The 19191-nt window shown below is 38.4% G+C and overlaps 1 protein-coding gene across 1 annotated transcript in view; it reads right to left on the minus strand.

Moving 5' to 3' along the window:
* LOC307145999 (E3 ubiquitin-protein ligase TRIM39-like) overlaps nt 1–19191 on the minus strand; it is a 56334-nt gene that overhangs the window by 12050 nt on the left and 25093 nt on the right. The gene's annotated exons all lie outside the window — the stretch shown is intronic.

Here is a 19191-nt window from a genome sequence, read left to right on the forward strand (position 1 = left end):
CGGGGGCAACCACCGGAACAGTGTCAGGACCAGGTAGCTCACCTGGCACCTGCTCACGTTCACGACGCCAACAGTCATTATCTGCTCTCAACAAAGCCACTATTTCTCGGAACTCCTGCATCTTGTCCTCCATACTGGTCCTAGCTGCACTCACCCCAAAAAATAGAAAGGGCCACCGAGAAAAAAATACAGCTTGCTCACAAGGTCGAGACACACGCTGCTGTTTTGCTTCTGAAAAGAAAAAAGAAATAAAAATAAACCAATATTAAATTAAACACAGAATTACACCCACGTCTCACCTAAAATAATCTCTGCCTTACCCGGTAAACCCTGCCGACTATGCCAAAATGTGGCAAGACTCGAGTGGAAGGTAAAGTGATTCACTATTAAATTAATCCGACTACGCCACCCTGGTGGAGAGCCAGGGAAATAACTCCCAATAAGGACATACAGGTAAGTTTTACCATTTGAAGACAGAGATGACGTGAGATGTGAGGAAGAATACAAAAATACACTTTATTATAAAATCAACAGCGTCAATAAAATTCTCGCTCTCAGGAATTTCCCAACATGACAAAAATAAGTCTCCAGGGCCAGGCGTAGTGGGAACAAGGCAGGCCGGCTGCAACTCAGGAGGTCGTCCAAACCCACCTCAAATCACAACAGATCAAACATCAATCGCCCACACCATAAAGAAGTGTTGTCAGCACACACAGCACATGGTGAAGCACACACTACTGAATGAAGCAGTAGTGCCTCCCTTGCTCCACACCTAGTCCTCACTGGCTCCTGGAGATAGAGGGAAGAGACACACATTAACCCCCTGAGGTCGGCTCGTTTTTTTCCTTTTAAGTGAAAACAAATAAATAAAATAAAATATTACTTTTTATCTTATATGCTTGTGTTATACATCAATCGAAGTGTTGTGCTTTTCGCCAAATAAAGAAAAATAAACATGATGCGAGTTCTGCCTTCTCTCTGTCAGTGTAGTCCATTCTGAAACGCATCCGAAAATGAACCATAACTCAGCGAATACTCAGTCAAACAGACATACAGACACACAGGCATGAAGCTTGAATTCTCTTCTTTTAAATGAAGTAATTTATATAAAAAACAAATATTCTCATCTTGTGAAATCTGCATTAAAAGAGAGCGATTCCAGTCGAGCTAATTAGAGCTCATTCAGATGTAATTTGACCCCGCCCACGGAGAGCGCGCGCTATTCAAACGCAAATGTCTGAGGCAATCCATGCAAACTGTGAACGCCCACATCAGCTCGAGAAAACACATCAGATCATTGTACTTGTTTACACAGTCTCGCAGCGCTGTGAGGAATAATACTATAATGGAAAATTTACCTCAGAAGTACGAGGAGCAACAGATCCGAGGCTATGGAATAATGTAGTAAGTTTTTTTTTTTTTTTCATTCTCAAGTGCGGCGCGTATCTGTGCATGAATGAATGAATGAACGGCAGAGATGCCGCTGTTTACCACAACTGGCAAAAGACGGTTTAAATTTGAATCGTTTCTGTCTGTGAATCTTTCGCTTTTTAGCAAACTGTATTGCTATAGGCTACTGAGTAAAAATCGACTGAAATATGTTGAAATAAAATGTATTTGTATAAGCAACGTATTAAACTGCAAATTAACATTTATATTTCTTATAATAAAAACGAAAGTTACTATGTTACAGACATATGAAAGACAACATTTCATTGACTAGTTTTGGATAGATTATACATTTTTACTGTAAAATATCTGCCACCTCAAATAAGCTTTTGTTTGCCAATTTTTGCTCATATGTTAAATATAGTATGTTTTGTCAAAAATAATCAAATAATATGTTATAGTGTTTATTCCAATTTAGCCTAGGCTATATTCAAGTAATGAATCCTTAACTTTGAAATATGTATGATAAAATGTATACTTTAGTTTTTACAAAGAAAGATTACACTTGAATTGTTGTTGTAATTGTAACCTTTTTAATAAAAAAAAATACAAGGTAGATGTAAACAAACTAATAAAAGGTAAATATAAGCCTTTTCTTTAAAATAATTTTTATTGTGTTTTATTAGTGACAAATTTGGGGAGAGGATAAATATTCCAAAACTGAAAATACAGTATGAGAATTAACTGCACAATTACTAGACATGTTTTCATTTTGATATTATAGGCCAATTTGCAAGCACAATTTGTGGAAAAATAAAAAAAAACACGAGATGCTTCCAACTGTTGCTCTTGCATTCTTTCTTGTGACACACCTGAATGAATGGCTCATTAAGTATGTGGGCCCCATTGTCTCCAGGTGCGAACCACTAAATATGCATGATCGATGACGCCCACTCCGCATATTGCCTTTCCAGACAGAAAGTGTTTTGCAAAATTTAAATCAATGCATTGTTTTATGTGAACGATTAGGCAGGATGATTTTCACATCATTTTGAAGCCAGAACTCGAAGCGACAACATCCATTAGTCAAAAGTCTTGTGGACACATATTTAGTATGTGTTTTGTGGTCTTATTTCAGCAACTTTCATTTTTATTTTTTTCAATAACCACGCATAAACATTATTCTCTTAAAAATACAAACATGTACATACATGTTGCTCACATATTATGGTAGCCCCGTTTGTGCTATATAGAGTGAATTTACACCTTTGCCATTAACATGTTTATAAATAACTGAAAAAAGCACAAATGTCAGGGCATTTCAAAACATCCCAAGGGCTCCAAAAACACCTTGGTCCCCAGAGGGTTAAAATAATATAGCCTTGATATCATGAACACATTAACTAATTGTTCTGCATTTGTCAATGATAGCATATGACGTATTTTAGATATATTTTCAAGATGGTAAAATGCGGTTTTACAGATACTAGACACGTGACTTTCAAATGAAAGATTGGTATCCAAGAGCACACCCAGGTTCATAACCGACGACTAAGAATTGACAGAGCAGCCATCAAGTGTTAGACAGTATTCTAGGTTGTTACGTTTTTTGTCCAATAATTACAATCTCTGTTTTTCAGAATTAAGTAGTAGGAAATTACTTGTCATCCAATTTTTTAGATCAGCTATGCATTCCGTTAATTTTGTGAATTGGTAAGTTTCGTCAGGGAATGAAGAAATATAGAGCTGAGTATCATCAGAATAACAGTGAAAACTAATGCCATGCTTGCTAATGAAATCTCCCAAGGGTAGCATGTACAGAGTGAAAAGCAACGGTCCTAGTACTGAGCCTTGTGGTGCGCCATACTGTGATCGATGAGACATCTCTTCATTTAATGCTACAAACTGCTAACGGTCTGTAACGACACTGACAGTCCATCCGGCCAGATGCTCTGAATTAGCAAATCCTGATTGTTTCTCTCATGCTAAAACGCATATGAGCATATACAAGCCCTAAATGACTAGCTTTCTGACACAATGACTACAAGTATCTACAAGGAGGGCCTGGTTAATGTTTCACACAACTTAATGAAATCAACGAACAGGCCATGGTTTGTTTCTCAAACTATCACGTGCTGCGACCACAATTCCCTTACTGTGTCTAACGTTTGTTCTTTGTGTACTGAAGGCAAATTACAAGACGTACCCCATTCAGTTGTTTTGGGACAACTAGGACTATCTTGCTTCTCTCAGCAAAATTATATGACGCCTCAGGCTGTCAAGTTAGTCTGCCCACAGAACTACCTTTGTTTTGGCCGAGTAACATGTTCCAATCAAACCCCCAACCCCTCACATGGTACGCCACCACAAGATGCAACTGAAGAGACATTCTAACACACACACACACACACACACACACACGCACATTGCCATATATGGACTTCCACGTAGTAAAATTTCATATTACCATTCCTTACAAATGTACAAAGCGTGTTCCAGGTGATTTGCATGTTCACCAGTGTGATATTAGAATAGTTGTGTTTTTGGATTACAGTAAGGTAATTTTAAAGTGCCTTTGTTCAACAAAATAATGTATCTCTATGTTGCTATCTTTGTCAATATTCGTCCTTAGTATTGTTTAAATTCCCTTTGCACAAGGAAGAAGATTTTTGATAAGAGACTGTGATAAACGTTATGGTTCCATGCGTTTTAATTCCCCGAGCATAATATCATATTTTGCCCCCTCGTGATTCCACACGAGGGTCGGGAAGCATTAACACACCCAGACGATCTTCCTGCTCGGAATGCTCTAAACTGATTCGTCATCCACGAAAAAGGAGGCGTACACAGGACACTGATAAAAAGTCCAAACCCTCCTTCCTCACTCTCTCATTCCTACGCTCTTTCCTCCTCCAAAACCAAAGTCCGGACCGGCTTCGGCCTGCTTCTCTTTTCTTTTCATTTATTTCTTTTATGTTTTTCTAAAGTCTAGTTTCGTTTTCCTCTTCGCCTCTGTTCATTCACGAGCTGAATGAACTTAGCCTGAATCATTCCCGGCAACTTCACCACAAAGAAAGAGACTCTTTGAAGCTCCCGCGCTCGCACGCGCGCCGGAAGACAGCACGCGCACGCCTCCCCTCAGACGACTCGCGCTGCTTTTAAAGACACGCAGAACCCTGCCTTCCTACTACCTCATACAAAGAGAACCATATGCCATGCAAGTATCGATTATTGAATTGAACTTACGATGTGATTTCTTTGTTGTGTCTTAAGGGTTACTGTCTGTGATTTTTGCCATAGCCAACTGCGATCTCTGATCGCAGATTTTTGCTTTCACTTCCGATCTCGTCTCCCATCCTTCTCTCTCTCTCTCATCCACTCTCTCTTAATCCTTTTCTGGCATTCTATCTTTTTCTAACTCTGATCATTTTATTCTCTCTCACTGTTATTCGTTATCTTGTATTGTTTAACTGTATTTTATGTACATAGACATATAATCCGTGTGTATTGTGTAGTTTGATATATTCCTTAGTTCGATGTATTGGTCCAATTATTAAATTCCATATGCCCTTGACTGACTCTGATTTAATTGCCCATGTTACTTAGTCCCTGAAATGTTCGATCTTAGCTATATGCTTTATCTTGGTAGGCTACGATTTAAGTAACCTAATTTTAGTCTACAAACACCGAGAGTGTCTTTTCAAGGCCTGGAAAAGATACTCTTTCCCGTGTTTGTAAGAAGGATAATTTTCCTTGAGAGTTAAGTTAATCTTACGTATGTTTGCTGGACAAACAGATTGTTTGATAACTAAATTAATTCCATTAAAGTTATCCCATAACTTCGAGCTGAAATAAGAACAATTGATGTATTAATGACGAACCATAACCCGTTATGGTAATCGTTCATATATCAATCTAGTTCAGCTGCGATAAATTAATGTAACTGTAACATACAAAATATTAATCATATTCATGATTAATTATTAAAATTCCCTATAGATCATTTGAGCTAATATTAATATTAATGTACAACCCATTGTTGCTACAGGTCAGATAAGTATGATTTAAACCATGCTAATGCAATTCCACTAATGCCAACATAATTTTTGAGTCTATTTAAAAGAATGTTGTGGTCAATAGTATCAAATGCAGCATTAAGATCAAGTAACACTAATAGCGAGATACAACCACGATTGGATGATAAGAGCAAATCATTTGTGACTCTGATGAGAGCTGTCTCGGTACTATGGTACGGTCTAAATCCTGACTGGAAATCCTCGCAGATGTCATTTCTGTCTAAAAAGGAACATAGTTGTGAGGATACCGCCTTTTCTAGTATCTTTGACAGAAAAGGTAGATTCGAGATCGGCCTGTAATTGACTACTTCTGTACGATCTATTTGCGTTTTTTTAACAAGCGGTTTAAACATAGCCAGCGTAAAAGTTTTTGGTACGTATCCTAATGACAAATATGAATTAATGATATTAAGAAGAGGATCTATGACCTCTGTAAGCATCTCTTTCAGTAGCTTAGTCGGTATAGGGTCTAACATACATGTTGTTGATTTAGATGATTTAACGAGTTTAGCGATATTCTTCCTCTTCTATAGCAATGAATGAATCTAATTTTTCCTCAGGGAGACTACAATGCACTGCCTTGATGCGATACTGTAGTAGACGGTTGCATGGTTATAATTTTCTCCCTGATATTATCAATCTTATAAGTGAAGAAGTTCATTAAGTCATTACTGCTGTGCTGCTTGGAAACTTCTGGGCTTGAGGCTTTATTTTTCGTTAGTTTAGCCACTGTTTCAAATAAATACCTAGGGCTTTGTTTATTTTCTTCTAATAGGGTTGAACAATAAGCAGATCTAGCAACTTTTAAGGCCTCTCTGTATGCAATCGAGCTCTCTTTCCATGAAATGTGAAATGCCTCTAGTTTTGTTTTCTTCCAGTTGCGCTCCATTTTTCTGGCTGCTCTCTTAACCCCCTGAGGTCGACGGTATCGCCAGCGATACCAGCTCGCTTTTTTTTATCAGTGTAAAAGAAACTCATAAATACTCTGTTGACTTTGATTTTCCATAGGAGTTTCATACATCAATCGATTCTGTTAAATGTGTGTTATTTTTGTGTATACTCACAATAAAAACAAAGTGTTGTGCTTTTTGCCAAATAAAGAAAAATAAACACGAAGCGAGTTCTGCCTTCTCTCTGCCAATAAAGTCCATTCTGAAACGCGTCCGAAAATGAACTGTAGCTCAGCGAATACTCAGTCAAACAGGCACACAGACACACAGGCATGAAGCTTGAATTCTCTTCTTTTAAATGAAGTAATTTATATAAAAAACAAATATTCTCATCTTGTGAAATCTGTATTAAAAGAGAGCGATTCCAGTCGACCTAATTACAGCTGATTCAGATGTAATGTGACTCCGCCCACGGAGAGCGCACGCTATTCAAACGCAAATGGCTGACGCAATTCAAACGCAAACGCAAATGTGAACGCCCCCATCAGCTCGAGAAAACACACAAGTTTATTCAGATCATTACTTGTTTACACCGTCTTGCAGCGCTGTGAGGAATAATAATAATGGAAAATGTCCCTCAGAAGTGCGGGTATATCGAGGAGCGAGCTGAGGAATACTAGTAAGTTTTTTTCCTTCTCACGTGAATTTCTTCACGTGGGTTTCTGTTTATGAATGAATGAACGGCAGAGATGCGCGCTGTTTACCACAGCTGGCAAAGACAGTTTAAATTTAAATCGCGTGTGTGAATGAATGATGATGTTTTAGCAAACTGTATTGCTATACTGAGATGAGTAAAAATCGACTGAAATATGTTGAAATAAAATGTAGGCTATTTGTATAAGCAACGTATTAAACTGCAAATTAACAATATGCCCTAATATTTCATGAAAACAACCTTACAGTCAGGTGAAATATGAAAGTTTATAAAGTTTAAGAAATATACAGTTTTTACTGTAGAATATACTGCCTCGTCAAATAAGCTTTTGTTTAGCAATTTCTATATATAAAATACTATTTTTGTCAAAAATATATTCATCAACTAAGATGTTAGCTGTTCCAATGTTGGCTATATTCAAACTAATGAATACATAGATAAAATGTAGGCCTATAATCATTTTTTTACAAAGAAAGAGTACACTTGAAATATTGTTGAAATTGTAATTATTGTTGTAATTGTAACCTTTTTAATAAAATAGCAAAACATATTTACAAGATAGATGTAAGCAAAATCTTAAATGATCAATATAAGTCTTCTTCTAAATATATCTTTTGTCCTTGCATTGTGGCTCAGTCAGTTTCACACCTGAATGAATGGCTCATTATGCAGAGTCATTATGCAGAGTGGGTGGGACATTGTATTCTAAGGTGTAAACCACTCCTCTTTCACGCCCCCCTCGCATATTGGCTTTCCAAGCAAAACCTGTTTTACATCAATTTAAATCAATGTATGGTTTTATGTGAACGATAAAGCAAGACTATTTTCACATAATTTTGAAGAAAATACTATAGGCAACGACATCCATTAGTCAAAAGTCTTATTGCCACATATTTAGTATGTGGCCTTATTAGGCCTTATTTCAAAAACTTTAATTTTTAGTTTTTTCGATAACCACGCATAAACATTATTCTCTCAAAAATGAAAACATGTACATACATGTGGCTCACATATTATTGTAGTCCTGTTTGTGCTATATAGAGTGAATTTACACCTTTGCCATTAATATGTTTATAAGCAACTGAAAAAAGCACAAATGTCAGAGCATGTCAGAACACCCCCAGGGCCCAGAAAACCGCTCAGACTCCAGAGGGTTAAGGGCCCGAGTGTGCTCGTTGTACCACGGCGTTGGACTATTTTCTTTAATCTTCTTTAAGCACATCGGAGCAACTGTGTCTAAAGTGCTGGAAAAGAGAGAGTTGAAAGTTTCTGTCGCAATATCGAGTTCTTCTAAGCTATCCGGGATGCTGAGATGATGAAACTGATCAGGAAGATTATTAATAAAGCAATCTTTAGTGGCAGAAGTGATAGGTCTAACATATGTGTAACATGGAGTCAGCTTTGCAGCCTTGGCTAAATGAAGTTTACACGAGACTAGATAATGATCTGAGACGTCTTTGCTCTGTTTCAGAATTTCAACGGCATCAACTTTGATTCTGTGTGATAATATTATATCTAGAGTATGATTATGACAACGAGCAGGTCCTGACATGTGTTGTCTAACTCCAATAGAGTTAAGAATGTCTTTAAATGCCAATCCCAATGCATATTTTTTGTTATCCACATGTATATTAAAATCACCAACAATTAGGACTTTATCTGCAGCCAATACTAACTCTGATAGAAAATCAGCAAATTCTTTGATAAAGTCTTTATGGTGCCCTGGTGACCTGTATACAGTAGCCAGCACAAATCTCAAACATGATTTGTCATTTACACTATATATTGCGATATTAAGCACCAACACTTCAAAATAATTATATTTGAAACTAGACTTCTTAGTAATTCTTAAAATATGACTATAAATTACAGCAACACCTCCCCCTTTGCCTTTCAGACGAGGTTCATGTTTATAACAGTAATCTTGCGGGGTGGACTCATTTAAAGTAATACAATCATTTGGTTTTAGCCAGGTTTCTGTCAATCACAGCGCATCTAGATTATAGTCTGTAATCATATCATTAACAATAAGTGCTTTTGAAGTAAGGGATCTAATATTCAGCAACCCAAGCTTTATCATTTGCTCATTTGTATTTTATCTGTTTTTTATTTGTTGAACATCAATTACATTTTTACCCTCAGATGGGTTTGGAAGTTTTTTGTATGTCCTAATTTGGGGAACAGACACAGTCTCTATATGATGATATCTAGGTGAAAGAGGCTCTAGTAAGTAAGTAAGTAAGTAAGTTTTATTTATATAGCACCTTTCACAGGTATAAGGCCACAAAGTGCTTCACAACTAAAAACATTTACATCATAAAATACACTCAATAAAAGCATAGACCGAACATGATCATATCAACCCACAAACAGCTAATTAAAAGCCTGAACAAATAGATGAGTCTTTAGTCTGCATTTGAAGACATCAACAGAGTCAATAGAGCGCATAGATGGTGGGAGGTCATTCCACAACCTAGAAGCAACAGCTTGAAAAGATCGGTCACCTCTAGTACGATAGCGAGTGCGCGGAACCGTCAGCAGATTCTGATCCACAGACCTCAGAGCACGCACAGGGGTGTAGCGCTGAATCAGGTCACTAATATAAGAGGGTGCCTGACCATGCAAAGCTCTAAAAACTAAAACCAAAATTTTAAAATTTATCCTATAAGACACTGGTAGCCAATGAAGTTCTTTTAGGATAGGGGATATATGAGACCTCCTATTTGTATGCGTCAGAATTCTAGCTGCAGAGTTTTGTACTAATTGCAGTCGACAGAGCTCCTTCTCTACTAAGCTACATTAGCTCTACTGTATGTAATGGGATTTATCTGACCTTGGTGACGTGAGACAGTCAGCAGACGGTCAGTTTAGCCAGTCTGTCTGCTTCCTGACCTGATCCCCAATTCATGTTTGAGCTCTAAGACTATGTGCCATATTACTAGAGAGAAGAGCTGCACCATCCCAGGAGGGATGAATACCATCTCTTTTTAACAGGTCAGGTCTGCCCCAAATGTTTTTCCAATTGTCTATAAATTCAATATTATTTTGCGGACACCACTTAGACAGCCAGCCATTGAGTGAGGACAATCTACTAAGTATCTCATCACTCCTGCGAACAGGAAGGGGATCAGAGCAAATTACTGTGCCTGACATTGTACTTGCGAGTTCACACACCTCTTTAACATAAATTTTAGTGATCTCCGACTGGCGGAGTCGAACATCATTAGTGCCGACATGAATAATGATCTTAGAGAATTTACGATTAGCCAGCACTTTTAAATTTGCTTTGATGTCAGGCGCTCTGGCTCCCGGCAAACATGTGACTATGGTGGCTGGTGTGTTTATTTTCACGTTCTGTGTAATAGAATCGCCAATAACTAGGGCACAATCAACAGGATTCTCAGTGGGTGTTTCACTGAGAGGGGAGAATCTATTTGAAGTTGTAATCGGAACGGAAGAGCGGTGTTTTGTCCCACAACTACAGCGTCTCACCGTCACCCAGTTGCCCTGCTACACGGGCTCTACTTCAGCCGGAACTGAACAATGTAAAGAGTTCACTAAGCTGGTCGCATCCAAAGCAGTATCTAAAGCCCTTACGCCCTTACAATTAACCTTGATTAAAGCTTGGATGCGTGTCTCTAGTTCTGAAATCTTCCCCGTCAGCTTGTCTATCTCCCTGCATTTATCACATGTAAATCCTGTGCTGACGGTGAAGGCTATGCTAAACATGTGGCATGAAGTGCAAGTAACAATAAGAGGAGAAGATGACATGCAGTCATCTTGTGAGACAGCAGTTTCTGACAGGAAGTTCCTCCGCCTCTAACTCTAACCTCACTGAGCCTATAAGCTCCGCCTCTAACTCTAACCTCACTGAGCCTATAAGCTCCGCCTCTAACTGCCAGTCTGAGACCATGTGCTGTAGTTAGATCTATTAGGCTGCAGAAGAAGAAACTAAATACAGAAACTAAATGTGTCACTGGGAGCCATAGTACAGCAAATGTAACTGGTTTTTACAACACCATATTATACAATCATGAAAAGGTATGTATATATAAATTAAAGACAACACAGAAAGGGGTGAAAGTGTATTTTTCAAACAAATAACCCTCTAAATAAACATCTGTAAATACCACGTGTCAGTTTTGTTCAACCCTCTACTGCACACATTTTGATGGTACATGATAAAAATGTGTTCCACATCATTTCTTGTTTCATTTAGGAACATTTTATTGATAAAATATTTTTTCGCTGCCTAATGATTAATTGACATATTGTAAGAAAATGGTCAGAGAGCAATACAAAATCACAAATCTTTTTAAAAAATGTAAAGAAATCTACTAACTATATTTAGAGCTTATATTGTGCACTAATACGTGATAATATGTGATAACGTCCAAACACATTGTTAGCAAAGACATCCTTGAAAAGTACCCCTTAACGCACAACGTTGCCCTGAGGCAACAAAAGGAAAAACTAAATGAACTGAATATGCAAAATAAATAAAAAAAACTTCATAAAACCTTCTCTACACCTTCATTCACACACACACACGTTTTTATGTACAGTTCATGTCATTTTAAATAAGATTACTAAAGCAAATAAACTTACTTTCTTCTCACATCAAATCTGCCCTACAAAGGCAAAAGACCTTATGTCGCTAGAGTGTGGAACTGAGAAAAATGACTTTAAAGATTTTTAGTTGTCCCGCCAAATTAATTATAGGTAGGACACTGGAAATCTGGCAAATAGATGTTTTAGTAATGGAAATTATATACATAAAAAAATCTTGAGCTCAAACTTGACTTTTGACCACTATTTTAAAGTTACTGTACTCTGCCTTTGTATTGTCAGCAAAAAGTGAGAAGTCATGCTAAGGCAAAAGGCAGTAACTTCCACATTATCAATATTTAGTTGCTGATCACCATTAACAAAATCATTATAGTAACACCTGTATAAAATCTAGTGATCATGGCATTTATTTTGTATGATTTACAATTATTTATAGCCATCTACTTATTGCTATCCTGTGCTTTGGTTGCATTCTGATGGCATTATTAATACATTTGACATGACAAAATACCTCCTATTAGTCCAGCGTTGACTCGACCACGTTTAGGGCGGGGCTGAAGGCGAAGTTTTGGCACTCTGCCAGCTAGTTTGCAGAGCTTTAATTGTTGGTTGTATTCATCTGATACGGCAATGTGTAACGTTTTTCTGTCAACTCTGCATAATCCTTCGCGATCGATATCGCACGTTTGTCGATGGAGCGGGTTTAATGGACATTAAAACAAAGGCAGATAACCGTACAATCTGGTAGGTAGCATTATTTGATTGAACACCGGCACAGTAACTTCATATTGACGCGCGGCTAAACAAAGGCAGAGCACCGTAACTCGTAATTTGAGCGTTCCAAAACAAAGCCAAAGAGCGGTAACTGATGTTACGGTGTTCTGCCTTGGTTTCTCATGGGCTTTTGGAAGTTACTGTTAACACAAATCATTATTTTCTCGAAAAAAAACCGGAATTGATACAAGATTCTTGTCCACATGATAAAGAAGGTCTTGAATGTGCCAAAAATATAAATAACTCATTTTCGACCAAAAACGAAGTTACGGTCTTTTGCCTTTGCACGGCAGAAATCTTCTCAAATCCCCGCTTTCAAATGGTGCTTGACTTTGATAAAATAATTTACCATTCTAATTGGTTGCAATCTTTTATAGAAACATATAGTACTGAACATAGAGCTTAAGAAAACTTTCAGCGCTGTGCTGTAGAGGGTTAATAGACGTGACTTTTACTAGAGAAGTCATCATTCTGATTTTTCATTTGTTCATTCTGCCGCCAATTCAAGTACTTCCTGTTTCTAAAGTCTCTAAAGTGTGACATGACCACAAATAATCAAACTTTGATTTACAGCCACAAAAAAAATACATACAGTACTTTTACCAACAATCTGATGAATCTACTGAACTAGCTCTTACATTTCCATCACTTACCTGTGAGTCAATATCAGATTAGGTCGTTGATTTCAGAGTTTCTGAAATGAAATGCTGTTTGCTGAAGCCTCCTGTTCATATGTTTAGCTTCACTTTCACTTAAGTCTTTACACACTTGCAGCGATGCTATATAATCCAGTCATTTTAAGCCAAAATGGGGCTCCACCTACGACAAATTGCAACAGAAGCAAACTCAACTGATTCTGTATCCTCAATATGTCCTGAGGAAAAAAAAGCCCCAAAGAAACCCATTAGGGGAAAGTTTTGAAAAAGACCCAAATATACCCTATTCATACGCCTCTTCATTCTCTTTCTCATGTGAATATGCTAAAATTTTTACCCTTTAGATATCCTTTACCCTATTGATTACGTACATTAAGACAAACAAAAAATGTATTACAAGTTTTTTTTACATTTTTTGGTACATGAGCAAACGGTGCATAATAATGTATGCGCTAATTTGTATAAATAACACAACATATCTAAACATTGGATATAGCCAGGTGAAAATGTCTGTTGAATTTTGTTGACATCTTACAGTAAAAGACTATAGAGGCAAACAAATGTCACCATAAGGGGCAGAGATTCAGTCATTCATTCAAGGTCCACTCAACTGTCAATCAACTGTCACTAAGATGTCACTCAGGTAAGAAAGATTTCCTTTTGTTTCTCCTACTAGGATTATTCAACCTACATTAATAAAACATACCTGGTGATCAACTACAATTTACTGGGAACATCTGGATGTGTATTGAGCTGTGGTACAACTATTATTGGTGAAACAATCTCTGCAATAATAATTAATAAAGGCTGGTTTAAAGTAATTCTTCCTGCCCCTATGTATTAAAGGTAGGGTAGGTAATCCTGTTCAGAAACATTTTTTTTTATACTGGGTGAAATGGTCCTTCCATTCTGATAGTAGTCAATACATTATGTGTTCAGAAAAAGGAATGGAAAAAATCTGACCTCTGTAGCAGCTGCAGGACAGTAAAAACTCTGACCAATCACTGCCATTCGGTGCGAATGTAAAGAACCAATCAGATGCCTTCATGTCTCGTGCCCGAGCACCACTGCGTGCACAGCCCTGCGTGCACTCATCATCACATGTCACCGTTCCCGGAAATATTCAGCTCACTACACCGAGTAAGCAGGAGTTTGCGGCACAATGGCTGAGAAAATGCAGCAAAAAGTACCAATGCCAGCTTTGCTACTTTGCTAAACTACTTCCTCGGACCTCTTGAACGACCTCCTCTGCTTCGCCCTCGACCCCGAAGTGGACCTGTCCTCGAACCGACGATGCGGTACTTGTCACCGGAGTGTAACGTTAGTCCTCATCAGAGTCAACAATGTTTTCATCATGGAAACTCTTACATGCAAAACACCGTATATGTTATGACTCTTACACGAAATTCACCTTCATCACAGTTTAACTGATGGTAATGGAAAAACGTGTATCAATGCAACCTAGCTTTGCCTTATAAATATAGCTCGTTACCTATAGCCTAAATATAGCTCGTTACCGAATCAAACAAAATATATTTTAAACTTTACCAGTATCGATATGCTAGCTTGATAGTGAGTACTAAAAGCCATCATATTTGTTTATATTCATAGTGATAAAGTTAGGTATTTTATTACATGTGATTCTGACATGATGTCACTGCATGCACTGCGCTCCTTCCTCTCCGCTCGTCTCAGGTAAATAATAAATGCGTCTTCAGCTGAGCCTGAGCGTTTGGCGTCGCGCATTCTGACTAGTCAAAATTCCTTTATAGATACATGCATGCAAATTCACATTTGCTAAACTACACCTTAAACATTTTTTTAACCAATCCTACCTTGGAAACTGTTGGCATCCGCCATTTTGTCTAAGAATTGTATAATAAAAGTCCTGTGTCTTGGAGTTATTATAAACTGCTTTATACAGACGTTATTCAAAAGTATGGAAAATAAAAAGTATCTGGGGCACGTGTAGAAGTGACATATAATATGCAGAGGAGACTCAAGAAGGTTTTCTTCCTATTCTATATTTAAAGTAGGATAATGTTGAGATGTGCTTGCTGTGGATTAAATGTAGCCTTTATTCCCAAACAAACACATTTAAAATCAGTAAGCATTTGTATAGGCCTCAATGCACTGGCGCTCATCACTGAACAGCAAAATATCGCCATCTCGGATCTCTTGTACAATACAATACAATACAATACTCCCACCTTGTGGTTTATTATTGTATTCCACAAATAAACCTGCATCAACACAGAAAGCACAATCTATACATAACAATGTACTAATCAATGTCATTAATTCCACTGAAACTTCTATTAACTTGTAAACTTTTTCAAATCAGCCTTCACTTCACTTGGTCTGCCTTAATTCTGATTTCTGAAGCTCTCTTGACCATCACACGTTTATTTGTACTATTTTTCAAGTTTCTGGTGTATAATTCCATTGTTCTTCACTCATGTCTTTTCAAAATATATAATAAATAAATTCAGACGATCAGTTTACGGTTCTGTCTTTATTTAACATTGCACTCCAGTTGGTCCGTTTTGCAACATGATTCAATTAAAATAACAGCGCTATACACATACATACATGCTGGAGAACTTTTACCACATGAAGGCATTCAGATATTATTTAGTAATTTAGTATTAGTTAGCAATTCATCCAGCAGCTTTTCTCTCCTTGATAACAAAAGCAGTAAACCCGAATAAGTTGGCAAAACTCAAAAAATGTAAGGCAATCAGTTGCCTAAATTTTTTTAAGTTAAGAAATTCAAAGTTTAAGTAAGCAGAACTGGCAGATTTTTATGTTGTACTTATATATTTTAATTGTTCTTAACTTGAAATGTTTGAGTATACGAATTCATACATTTAACTTAAAACCTTCATGCAATCTCAGTGTGAATAATTTTATTAGTATAAGCTTAACTAGCTTTAACAAGCTACTTTGCTAGCATATTAGTTTGTAAACATGTTAATAGTATGTTATACAGAGGAACTTGCTGTATGAGTGCAGCAAAATAAAGGTTTTCTTTGCTCTCAAATCAAGCCGCATGCACCACTTGTCACCATGATGGTAACTATCCTAAAACCAACATTAACAGAAATTCTTCTAAATTAGCATAACAAAACATTAATCACTACTAAATCTCCCACTTAACATTAATCTTACACGCACACAAAAAAAAACATTACACTTAATTTTAGCATTTACTCTCCCTTTCGAGTGCCATCGGCAAAGCATGCTGGGAAATAGAGATCCCAGCTGTTTCCATTAAACTTAAGATTGTCTAAATTAAAATAAATAATTTCATAAAACTAAAAACAATGAAACAGTTCAGTTTACTTCAAATATATCAGTTCTGTGAACTTGAAATAAAAAGAAAGTGCTAAATACTCATAAAAGTTGACTGAACTAACTAGTTTAATTTAAGTTTGTCCTACTCAAACCAATTCATTATTTTGAGCATTAGGGTTTTTGACCACACGCGAAATTGTAGATTGTGTGGATTCTTATGGAAATGACTGGAATTCACCAGTGAAAATTCACAGAACAACAGCTCATTTTACTGCACCTTAACTCTGTTATAATGGAAAATGTTTTCTGCATGTTGTGACATATTAGGAATACTGTTTCCGGGTCGAAGCCTCTACTACTACTTCCTCTATCTTGTTTCTAGTGAGAATACTCAACAACCATATGAGCACTGATGATTCAAGTCACACATTTAAGCTTTTCAAAAGCCATAGTGTACATTACAGTCTCCAGTCTCACGGCATCCCAGACTTCAATATTTTACAATTCTAAATAGCTGAATAACTAACCATCTGAGATTTCGGTATAGAGATCAAAGTTAGGATTATAATTTTCAGGAATATTACAGAACAATGAGTGTATATTAGCATCGTTTGTTTGCATTTGATAGAGCTTTTGGATTTGGAAACAGTGACGTCAGACTTAACAAGCTTAACAAAACTTAAGTTAAGTGAAGATGCACATTTTTAATTAGGCTAGTCAAAATGTTAATATCAATTCTTTTTAACATTGATTTATTACACGGAACATATGTTTCCATTCATTTTGTTGAGATGTCTTTTCTTGTATAGCCTATTGTATATACATGGTTGATTATTCATGTTGCTTATGTATTATACAATTTTTTTGTGTTATGATGGTGTAAGGAGAAGAACCCAAATGCAGACAGTATTTAAGTGAACTACGTTTATTACAGAAAAACAAGGAAAACAAAACCCACGAGGGGGCAAAACAAGACAGGATCGACTATATAAGACTAACAAGACTAGACTAAGACTCAGACAGAAAACTGAACAATAAACTAACAGCTAAGACAGGATCAAACTCTTCACAAGACTTTCAACAGGTTACTCACGATAGGTTTCACATAAAGAATGACAATGAACCGGCACAGGACAGCAAACACAAGGGGATTAAATAGGGAGAAACTAATGAGGGAAACAGGTGACAAGGGTAAAGCAATGATGAATAAACGAGGATAACAAGGGGGCCGGGGCAAGGAACGAGACAACACAAGCACATGGCCAGCAAAAGGCCATGTGTGTGAACATAAAACATGGGTCTGTCATGATTCTGCCACAAGACAAGAGAAAATCAAGAACAAGATGGCAGAATCATGACAGAATCCCTCCCCTAAGGAGCGGCTACCAGACGCTCCCAAAGGGAAACTAAACACGAGACATAAGGGACTGTGACAAGGACACGGACCAACAAAACATGACAAATAACAACAACGGCAAACATGAATAAACAATTACAGGGTTGGGGTGCAAAATCAAAAACAATAAACAAGGCAAAGGAGGTGGAGGAAACACACAGTTCTTAGGGGGTAGTCCAGGGTGAACGGGTGGACTAGGGGTCTTGGGTTGACGGGACGATGGCTGATGGCGAGGGGTCCGGGCAGACTTGGATGGGGACACATGAGGAAAAGTCTTGGAGGAAACAGTCCGGGGTTTAGTGAAGACAGGGGTGACTGGGGAAACAGTCTGGAGACTAGTGGTGACAAGGGACACCGGGAAAACAGACTGGAATACTGCATTAGTGGCAGCAGCAACAGACTCAGACACAGAGGAAACAGAGGAAGACGAAACAGGACTCCTGATGGGGGACAAGGCAGGCGAAGGCGCAGGACACAAGACAGGGGGTGAAACAGATGATAGTGGAGCTGGAACAGGGACAGAGATCTCGGAAGACGATCCGGAATCGACGATTCTCACTTCAAATTCAGTTGAGGCGTCGAAGGCAGCAGACTGGGGATCTGAGCCTCTGGCAGCTGGCCTGGGATCAGCACTTACGGCAGCTGGCTTGGGGCCAGAGCTCACTGCGGTTGGACTGCAATCATGACTCTCTGCAGTAGACTTGAGATCGGTGCTCTCTGGAGCATTAGGAACAGAGACTGGGGACAAGACAGGACTGACTGGGACATCAAGAATTCTGGCAAGACGGGATAAATATTCGGACAGGGCTCTGGCAGCGATGATGACTGGCATCTCCTGGCGAGCTGATACGGACTCTATCACAGCTTTTGCAGCGGAATCGGCCGCTGCTTTCTCTTCAGCAGACATGACTGAAGACTCAGAGATGACATTCACGGTACAAGTCTCTGGAATGGATCTCCCCAACGCCGACTGGGAAACAGCACATTCTGCAGCAGGCTGTAGAACTATGTCTCCTGTTGCTAAGACCGGAACCGCGCTTACAGCAGCGGGGCCAGGAACAGCGCTTTTGACTTCAGCGGCGGGTTGGAGAACCATCGCGGACTCAAGCGGAGGTAGAGACGGAGAACCAGAAGCTCCCCTCCTCCTCCTCTTCCTCCTGGGTCGCGGAGCGGAGACGGTAGCCAGACTGGTGACAGGAGAGGGAGGTGAAGCAGGAACCGTTACAGGAACTTGGGAGCTCAGCGCAGGCGAGGAGGACTTCGGGCAGGAAGACTCCGATGCTGACTCCCACGACGGGTGCCTTCCACGCTTACCATGAAGATTGATGGACGTGGAAGGTGTCTCAGGAGTCGCGGCGGTTGGTCCCCATGTGTAGCGACGGCTAGCAGACGACCCTCAGGGATCACAGGAAGTGAAGCGGGAGAAGAA

Source organism: Squalius cephalus (assembly GCF_949319135.1).
Source record: "Squalius cephalus genome assembly, chromosome: 18".
NCBI classification, from domain to species: domain Eukaryota; kingdom Metazoa; phylum Chordata; class Actinopteri; order Cypriniformes; family Leuciscidae; genus Squalius; species Squalius cephalus.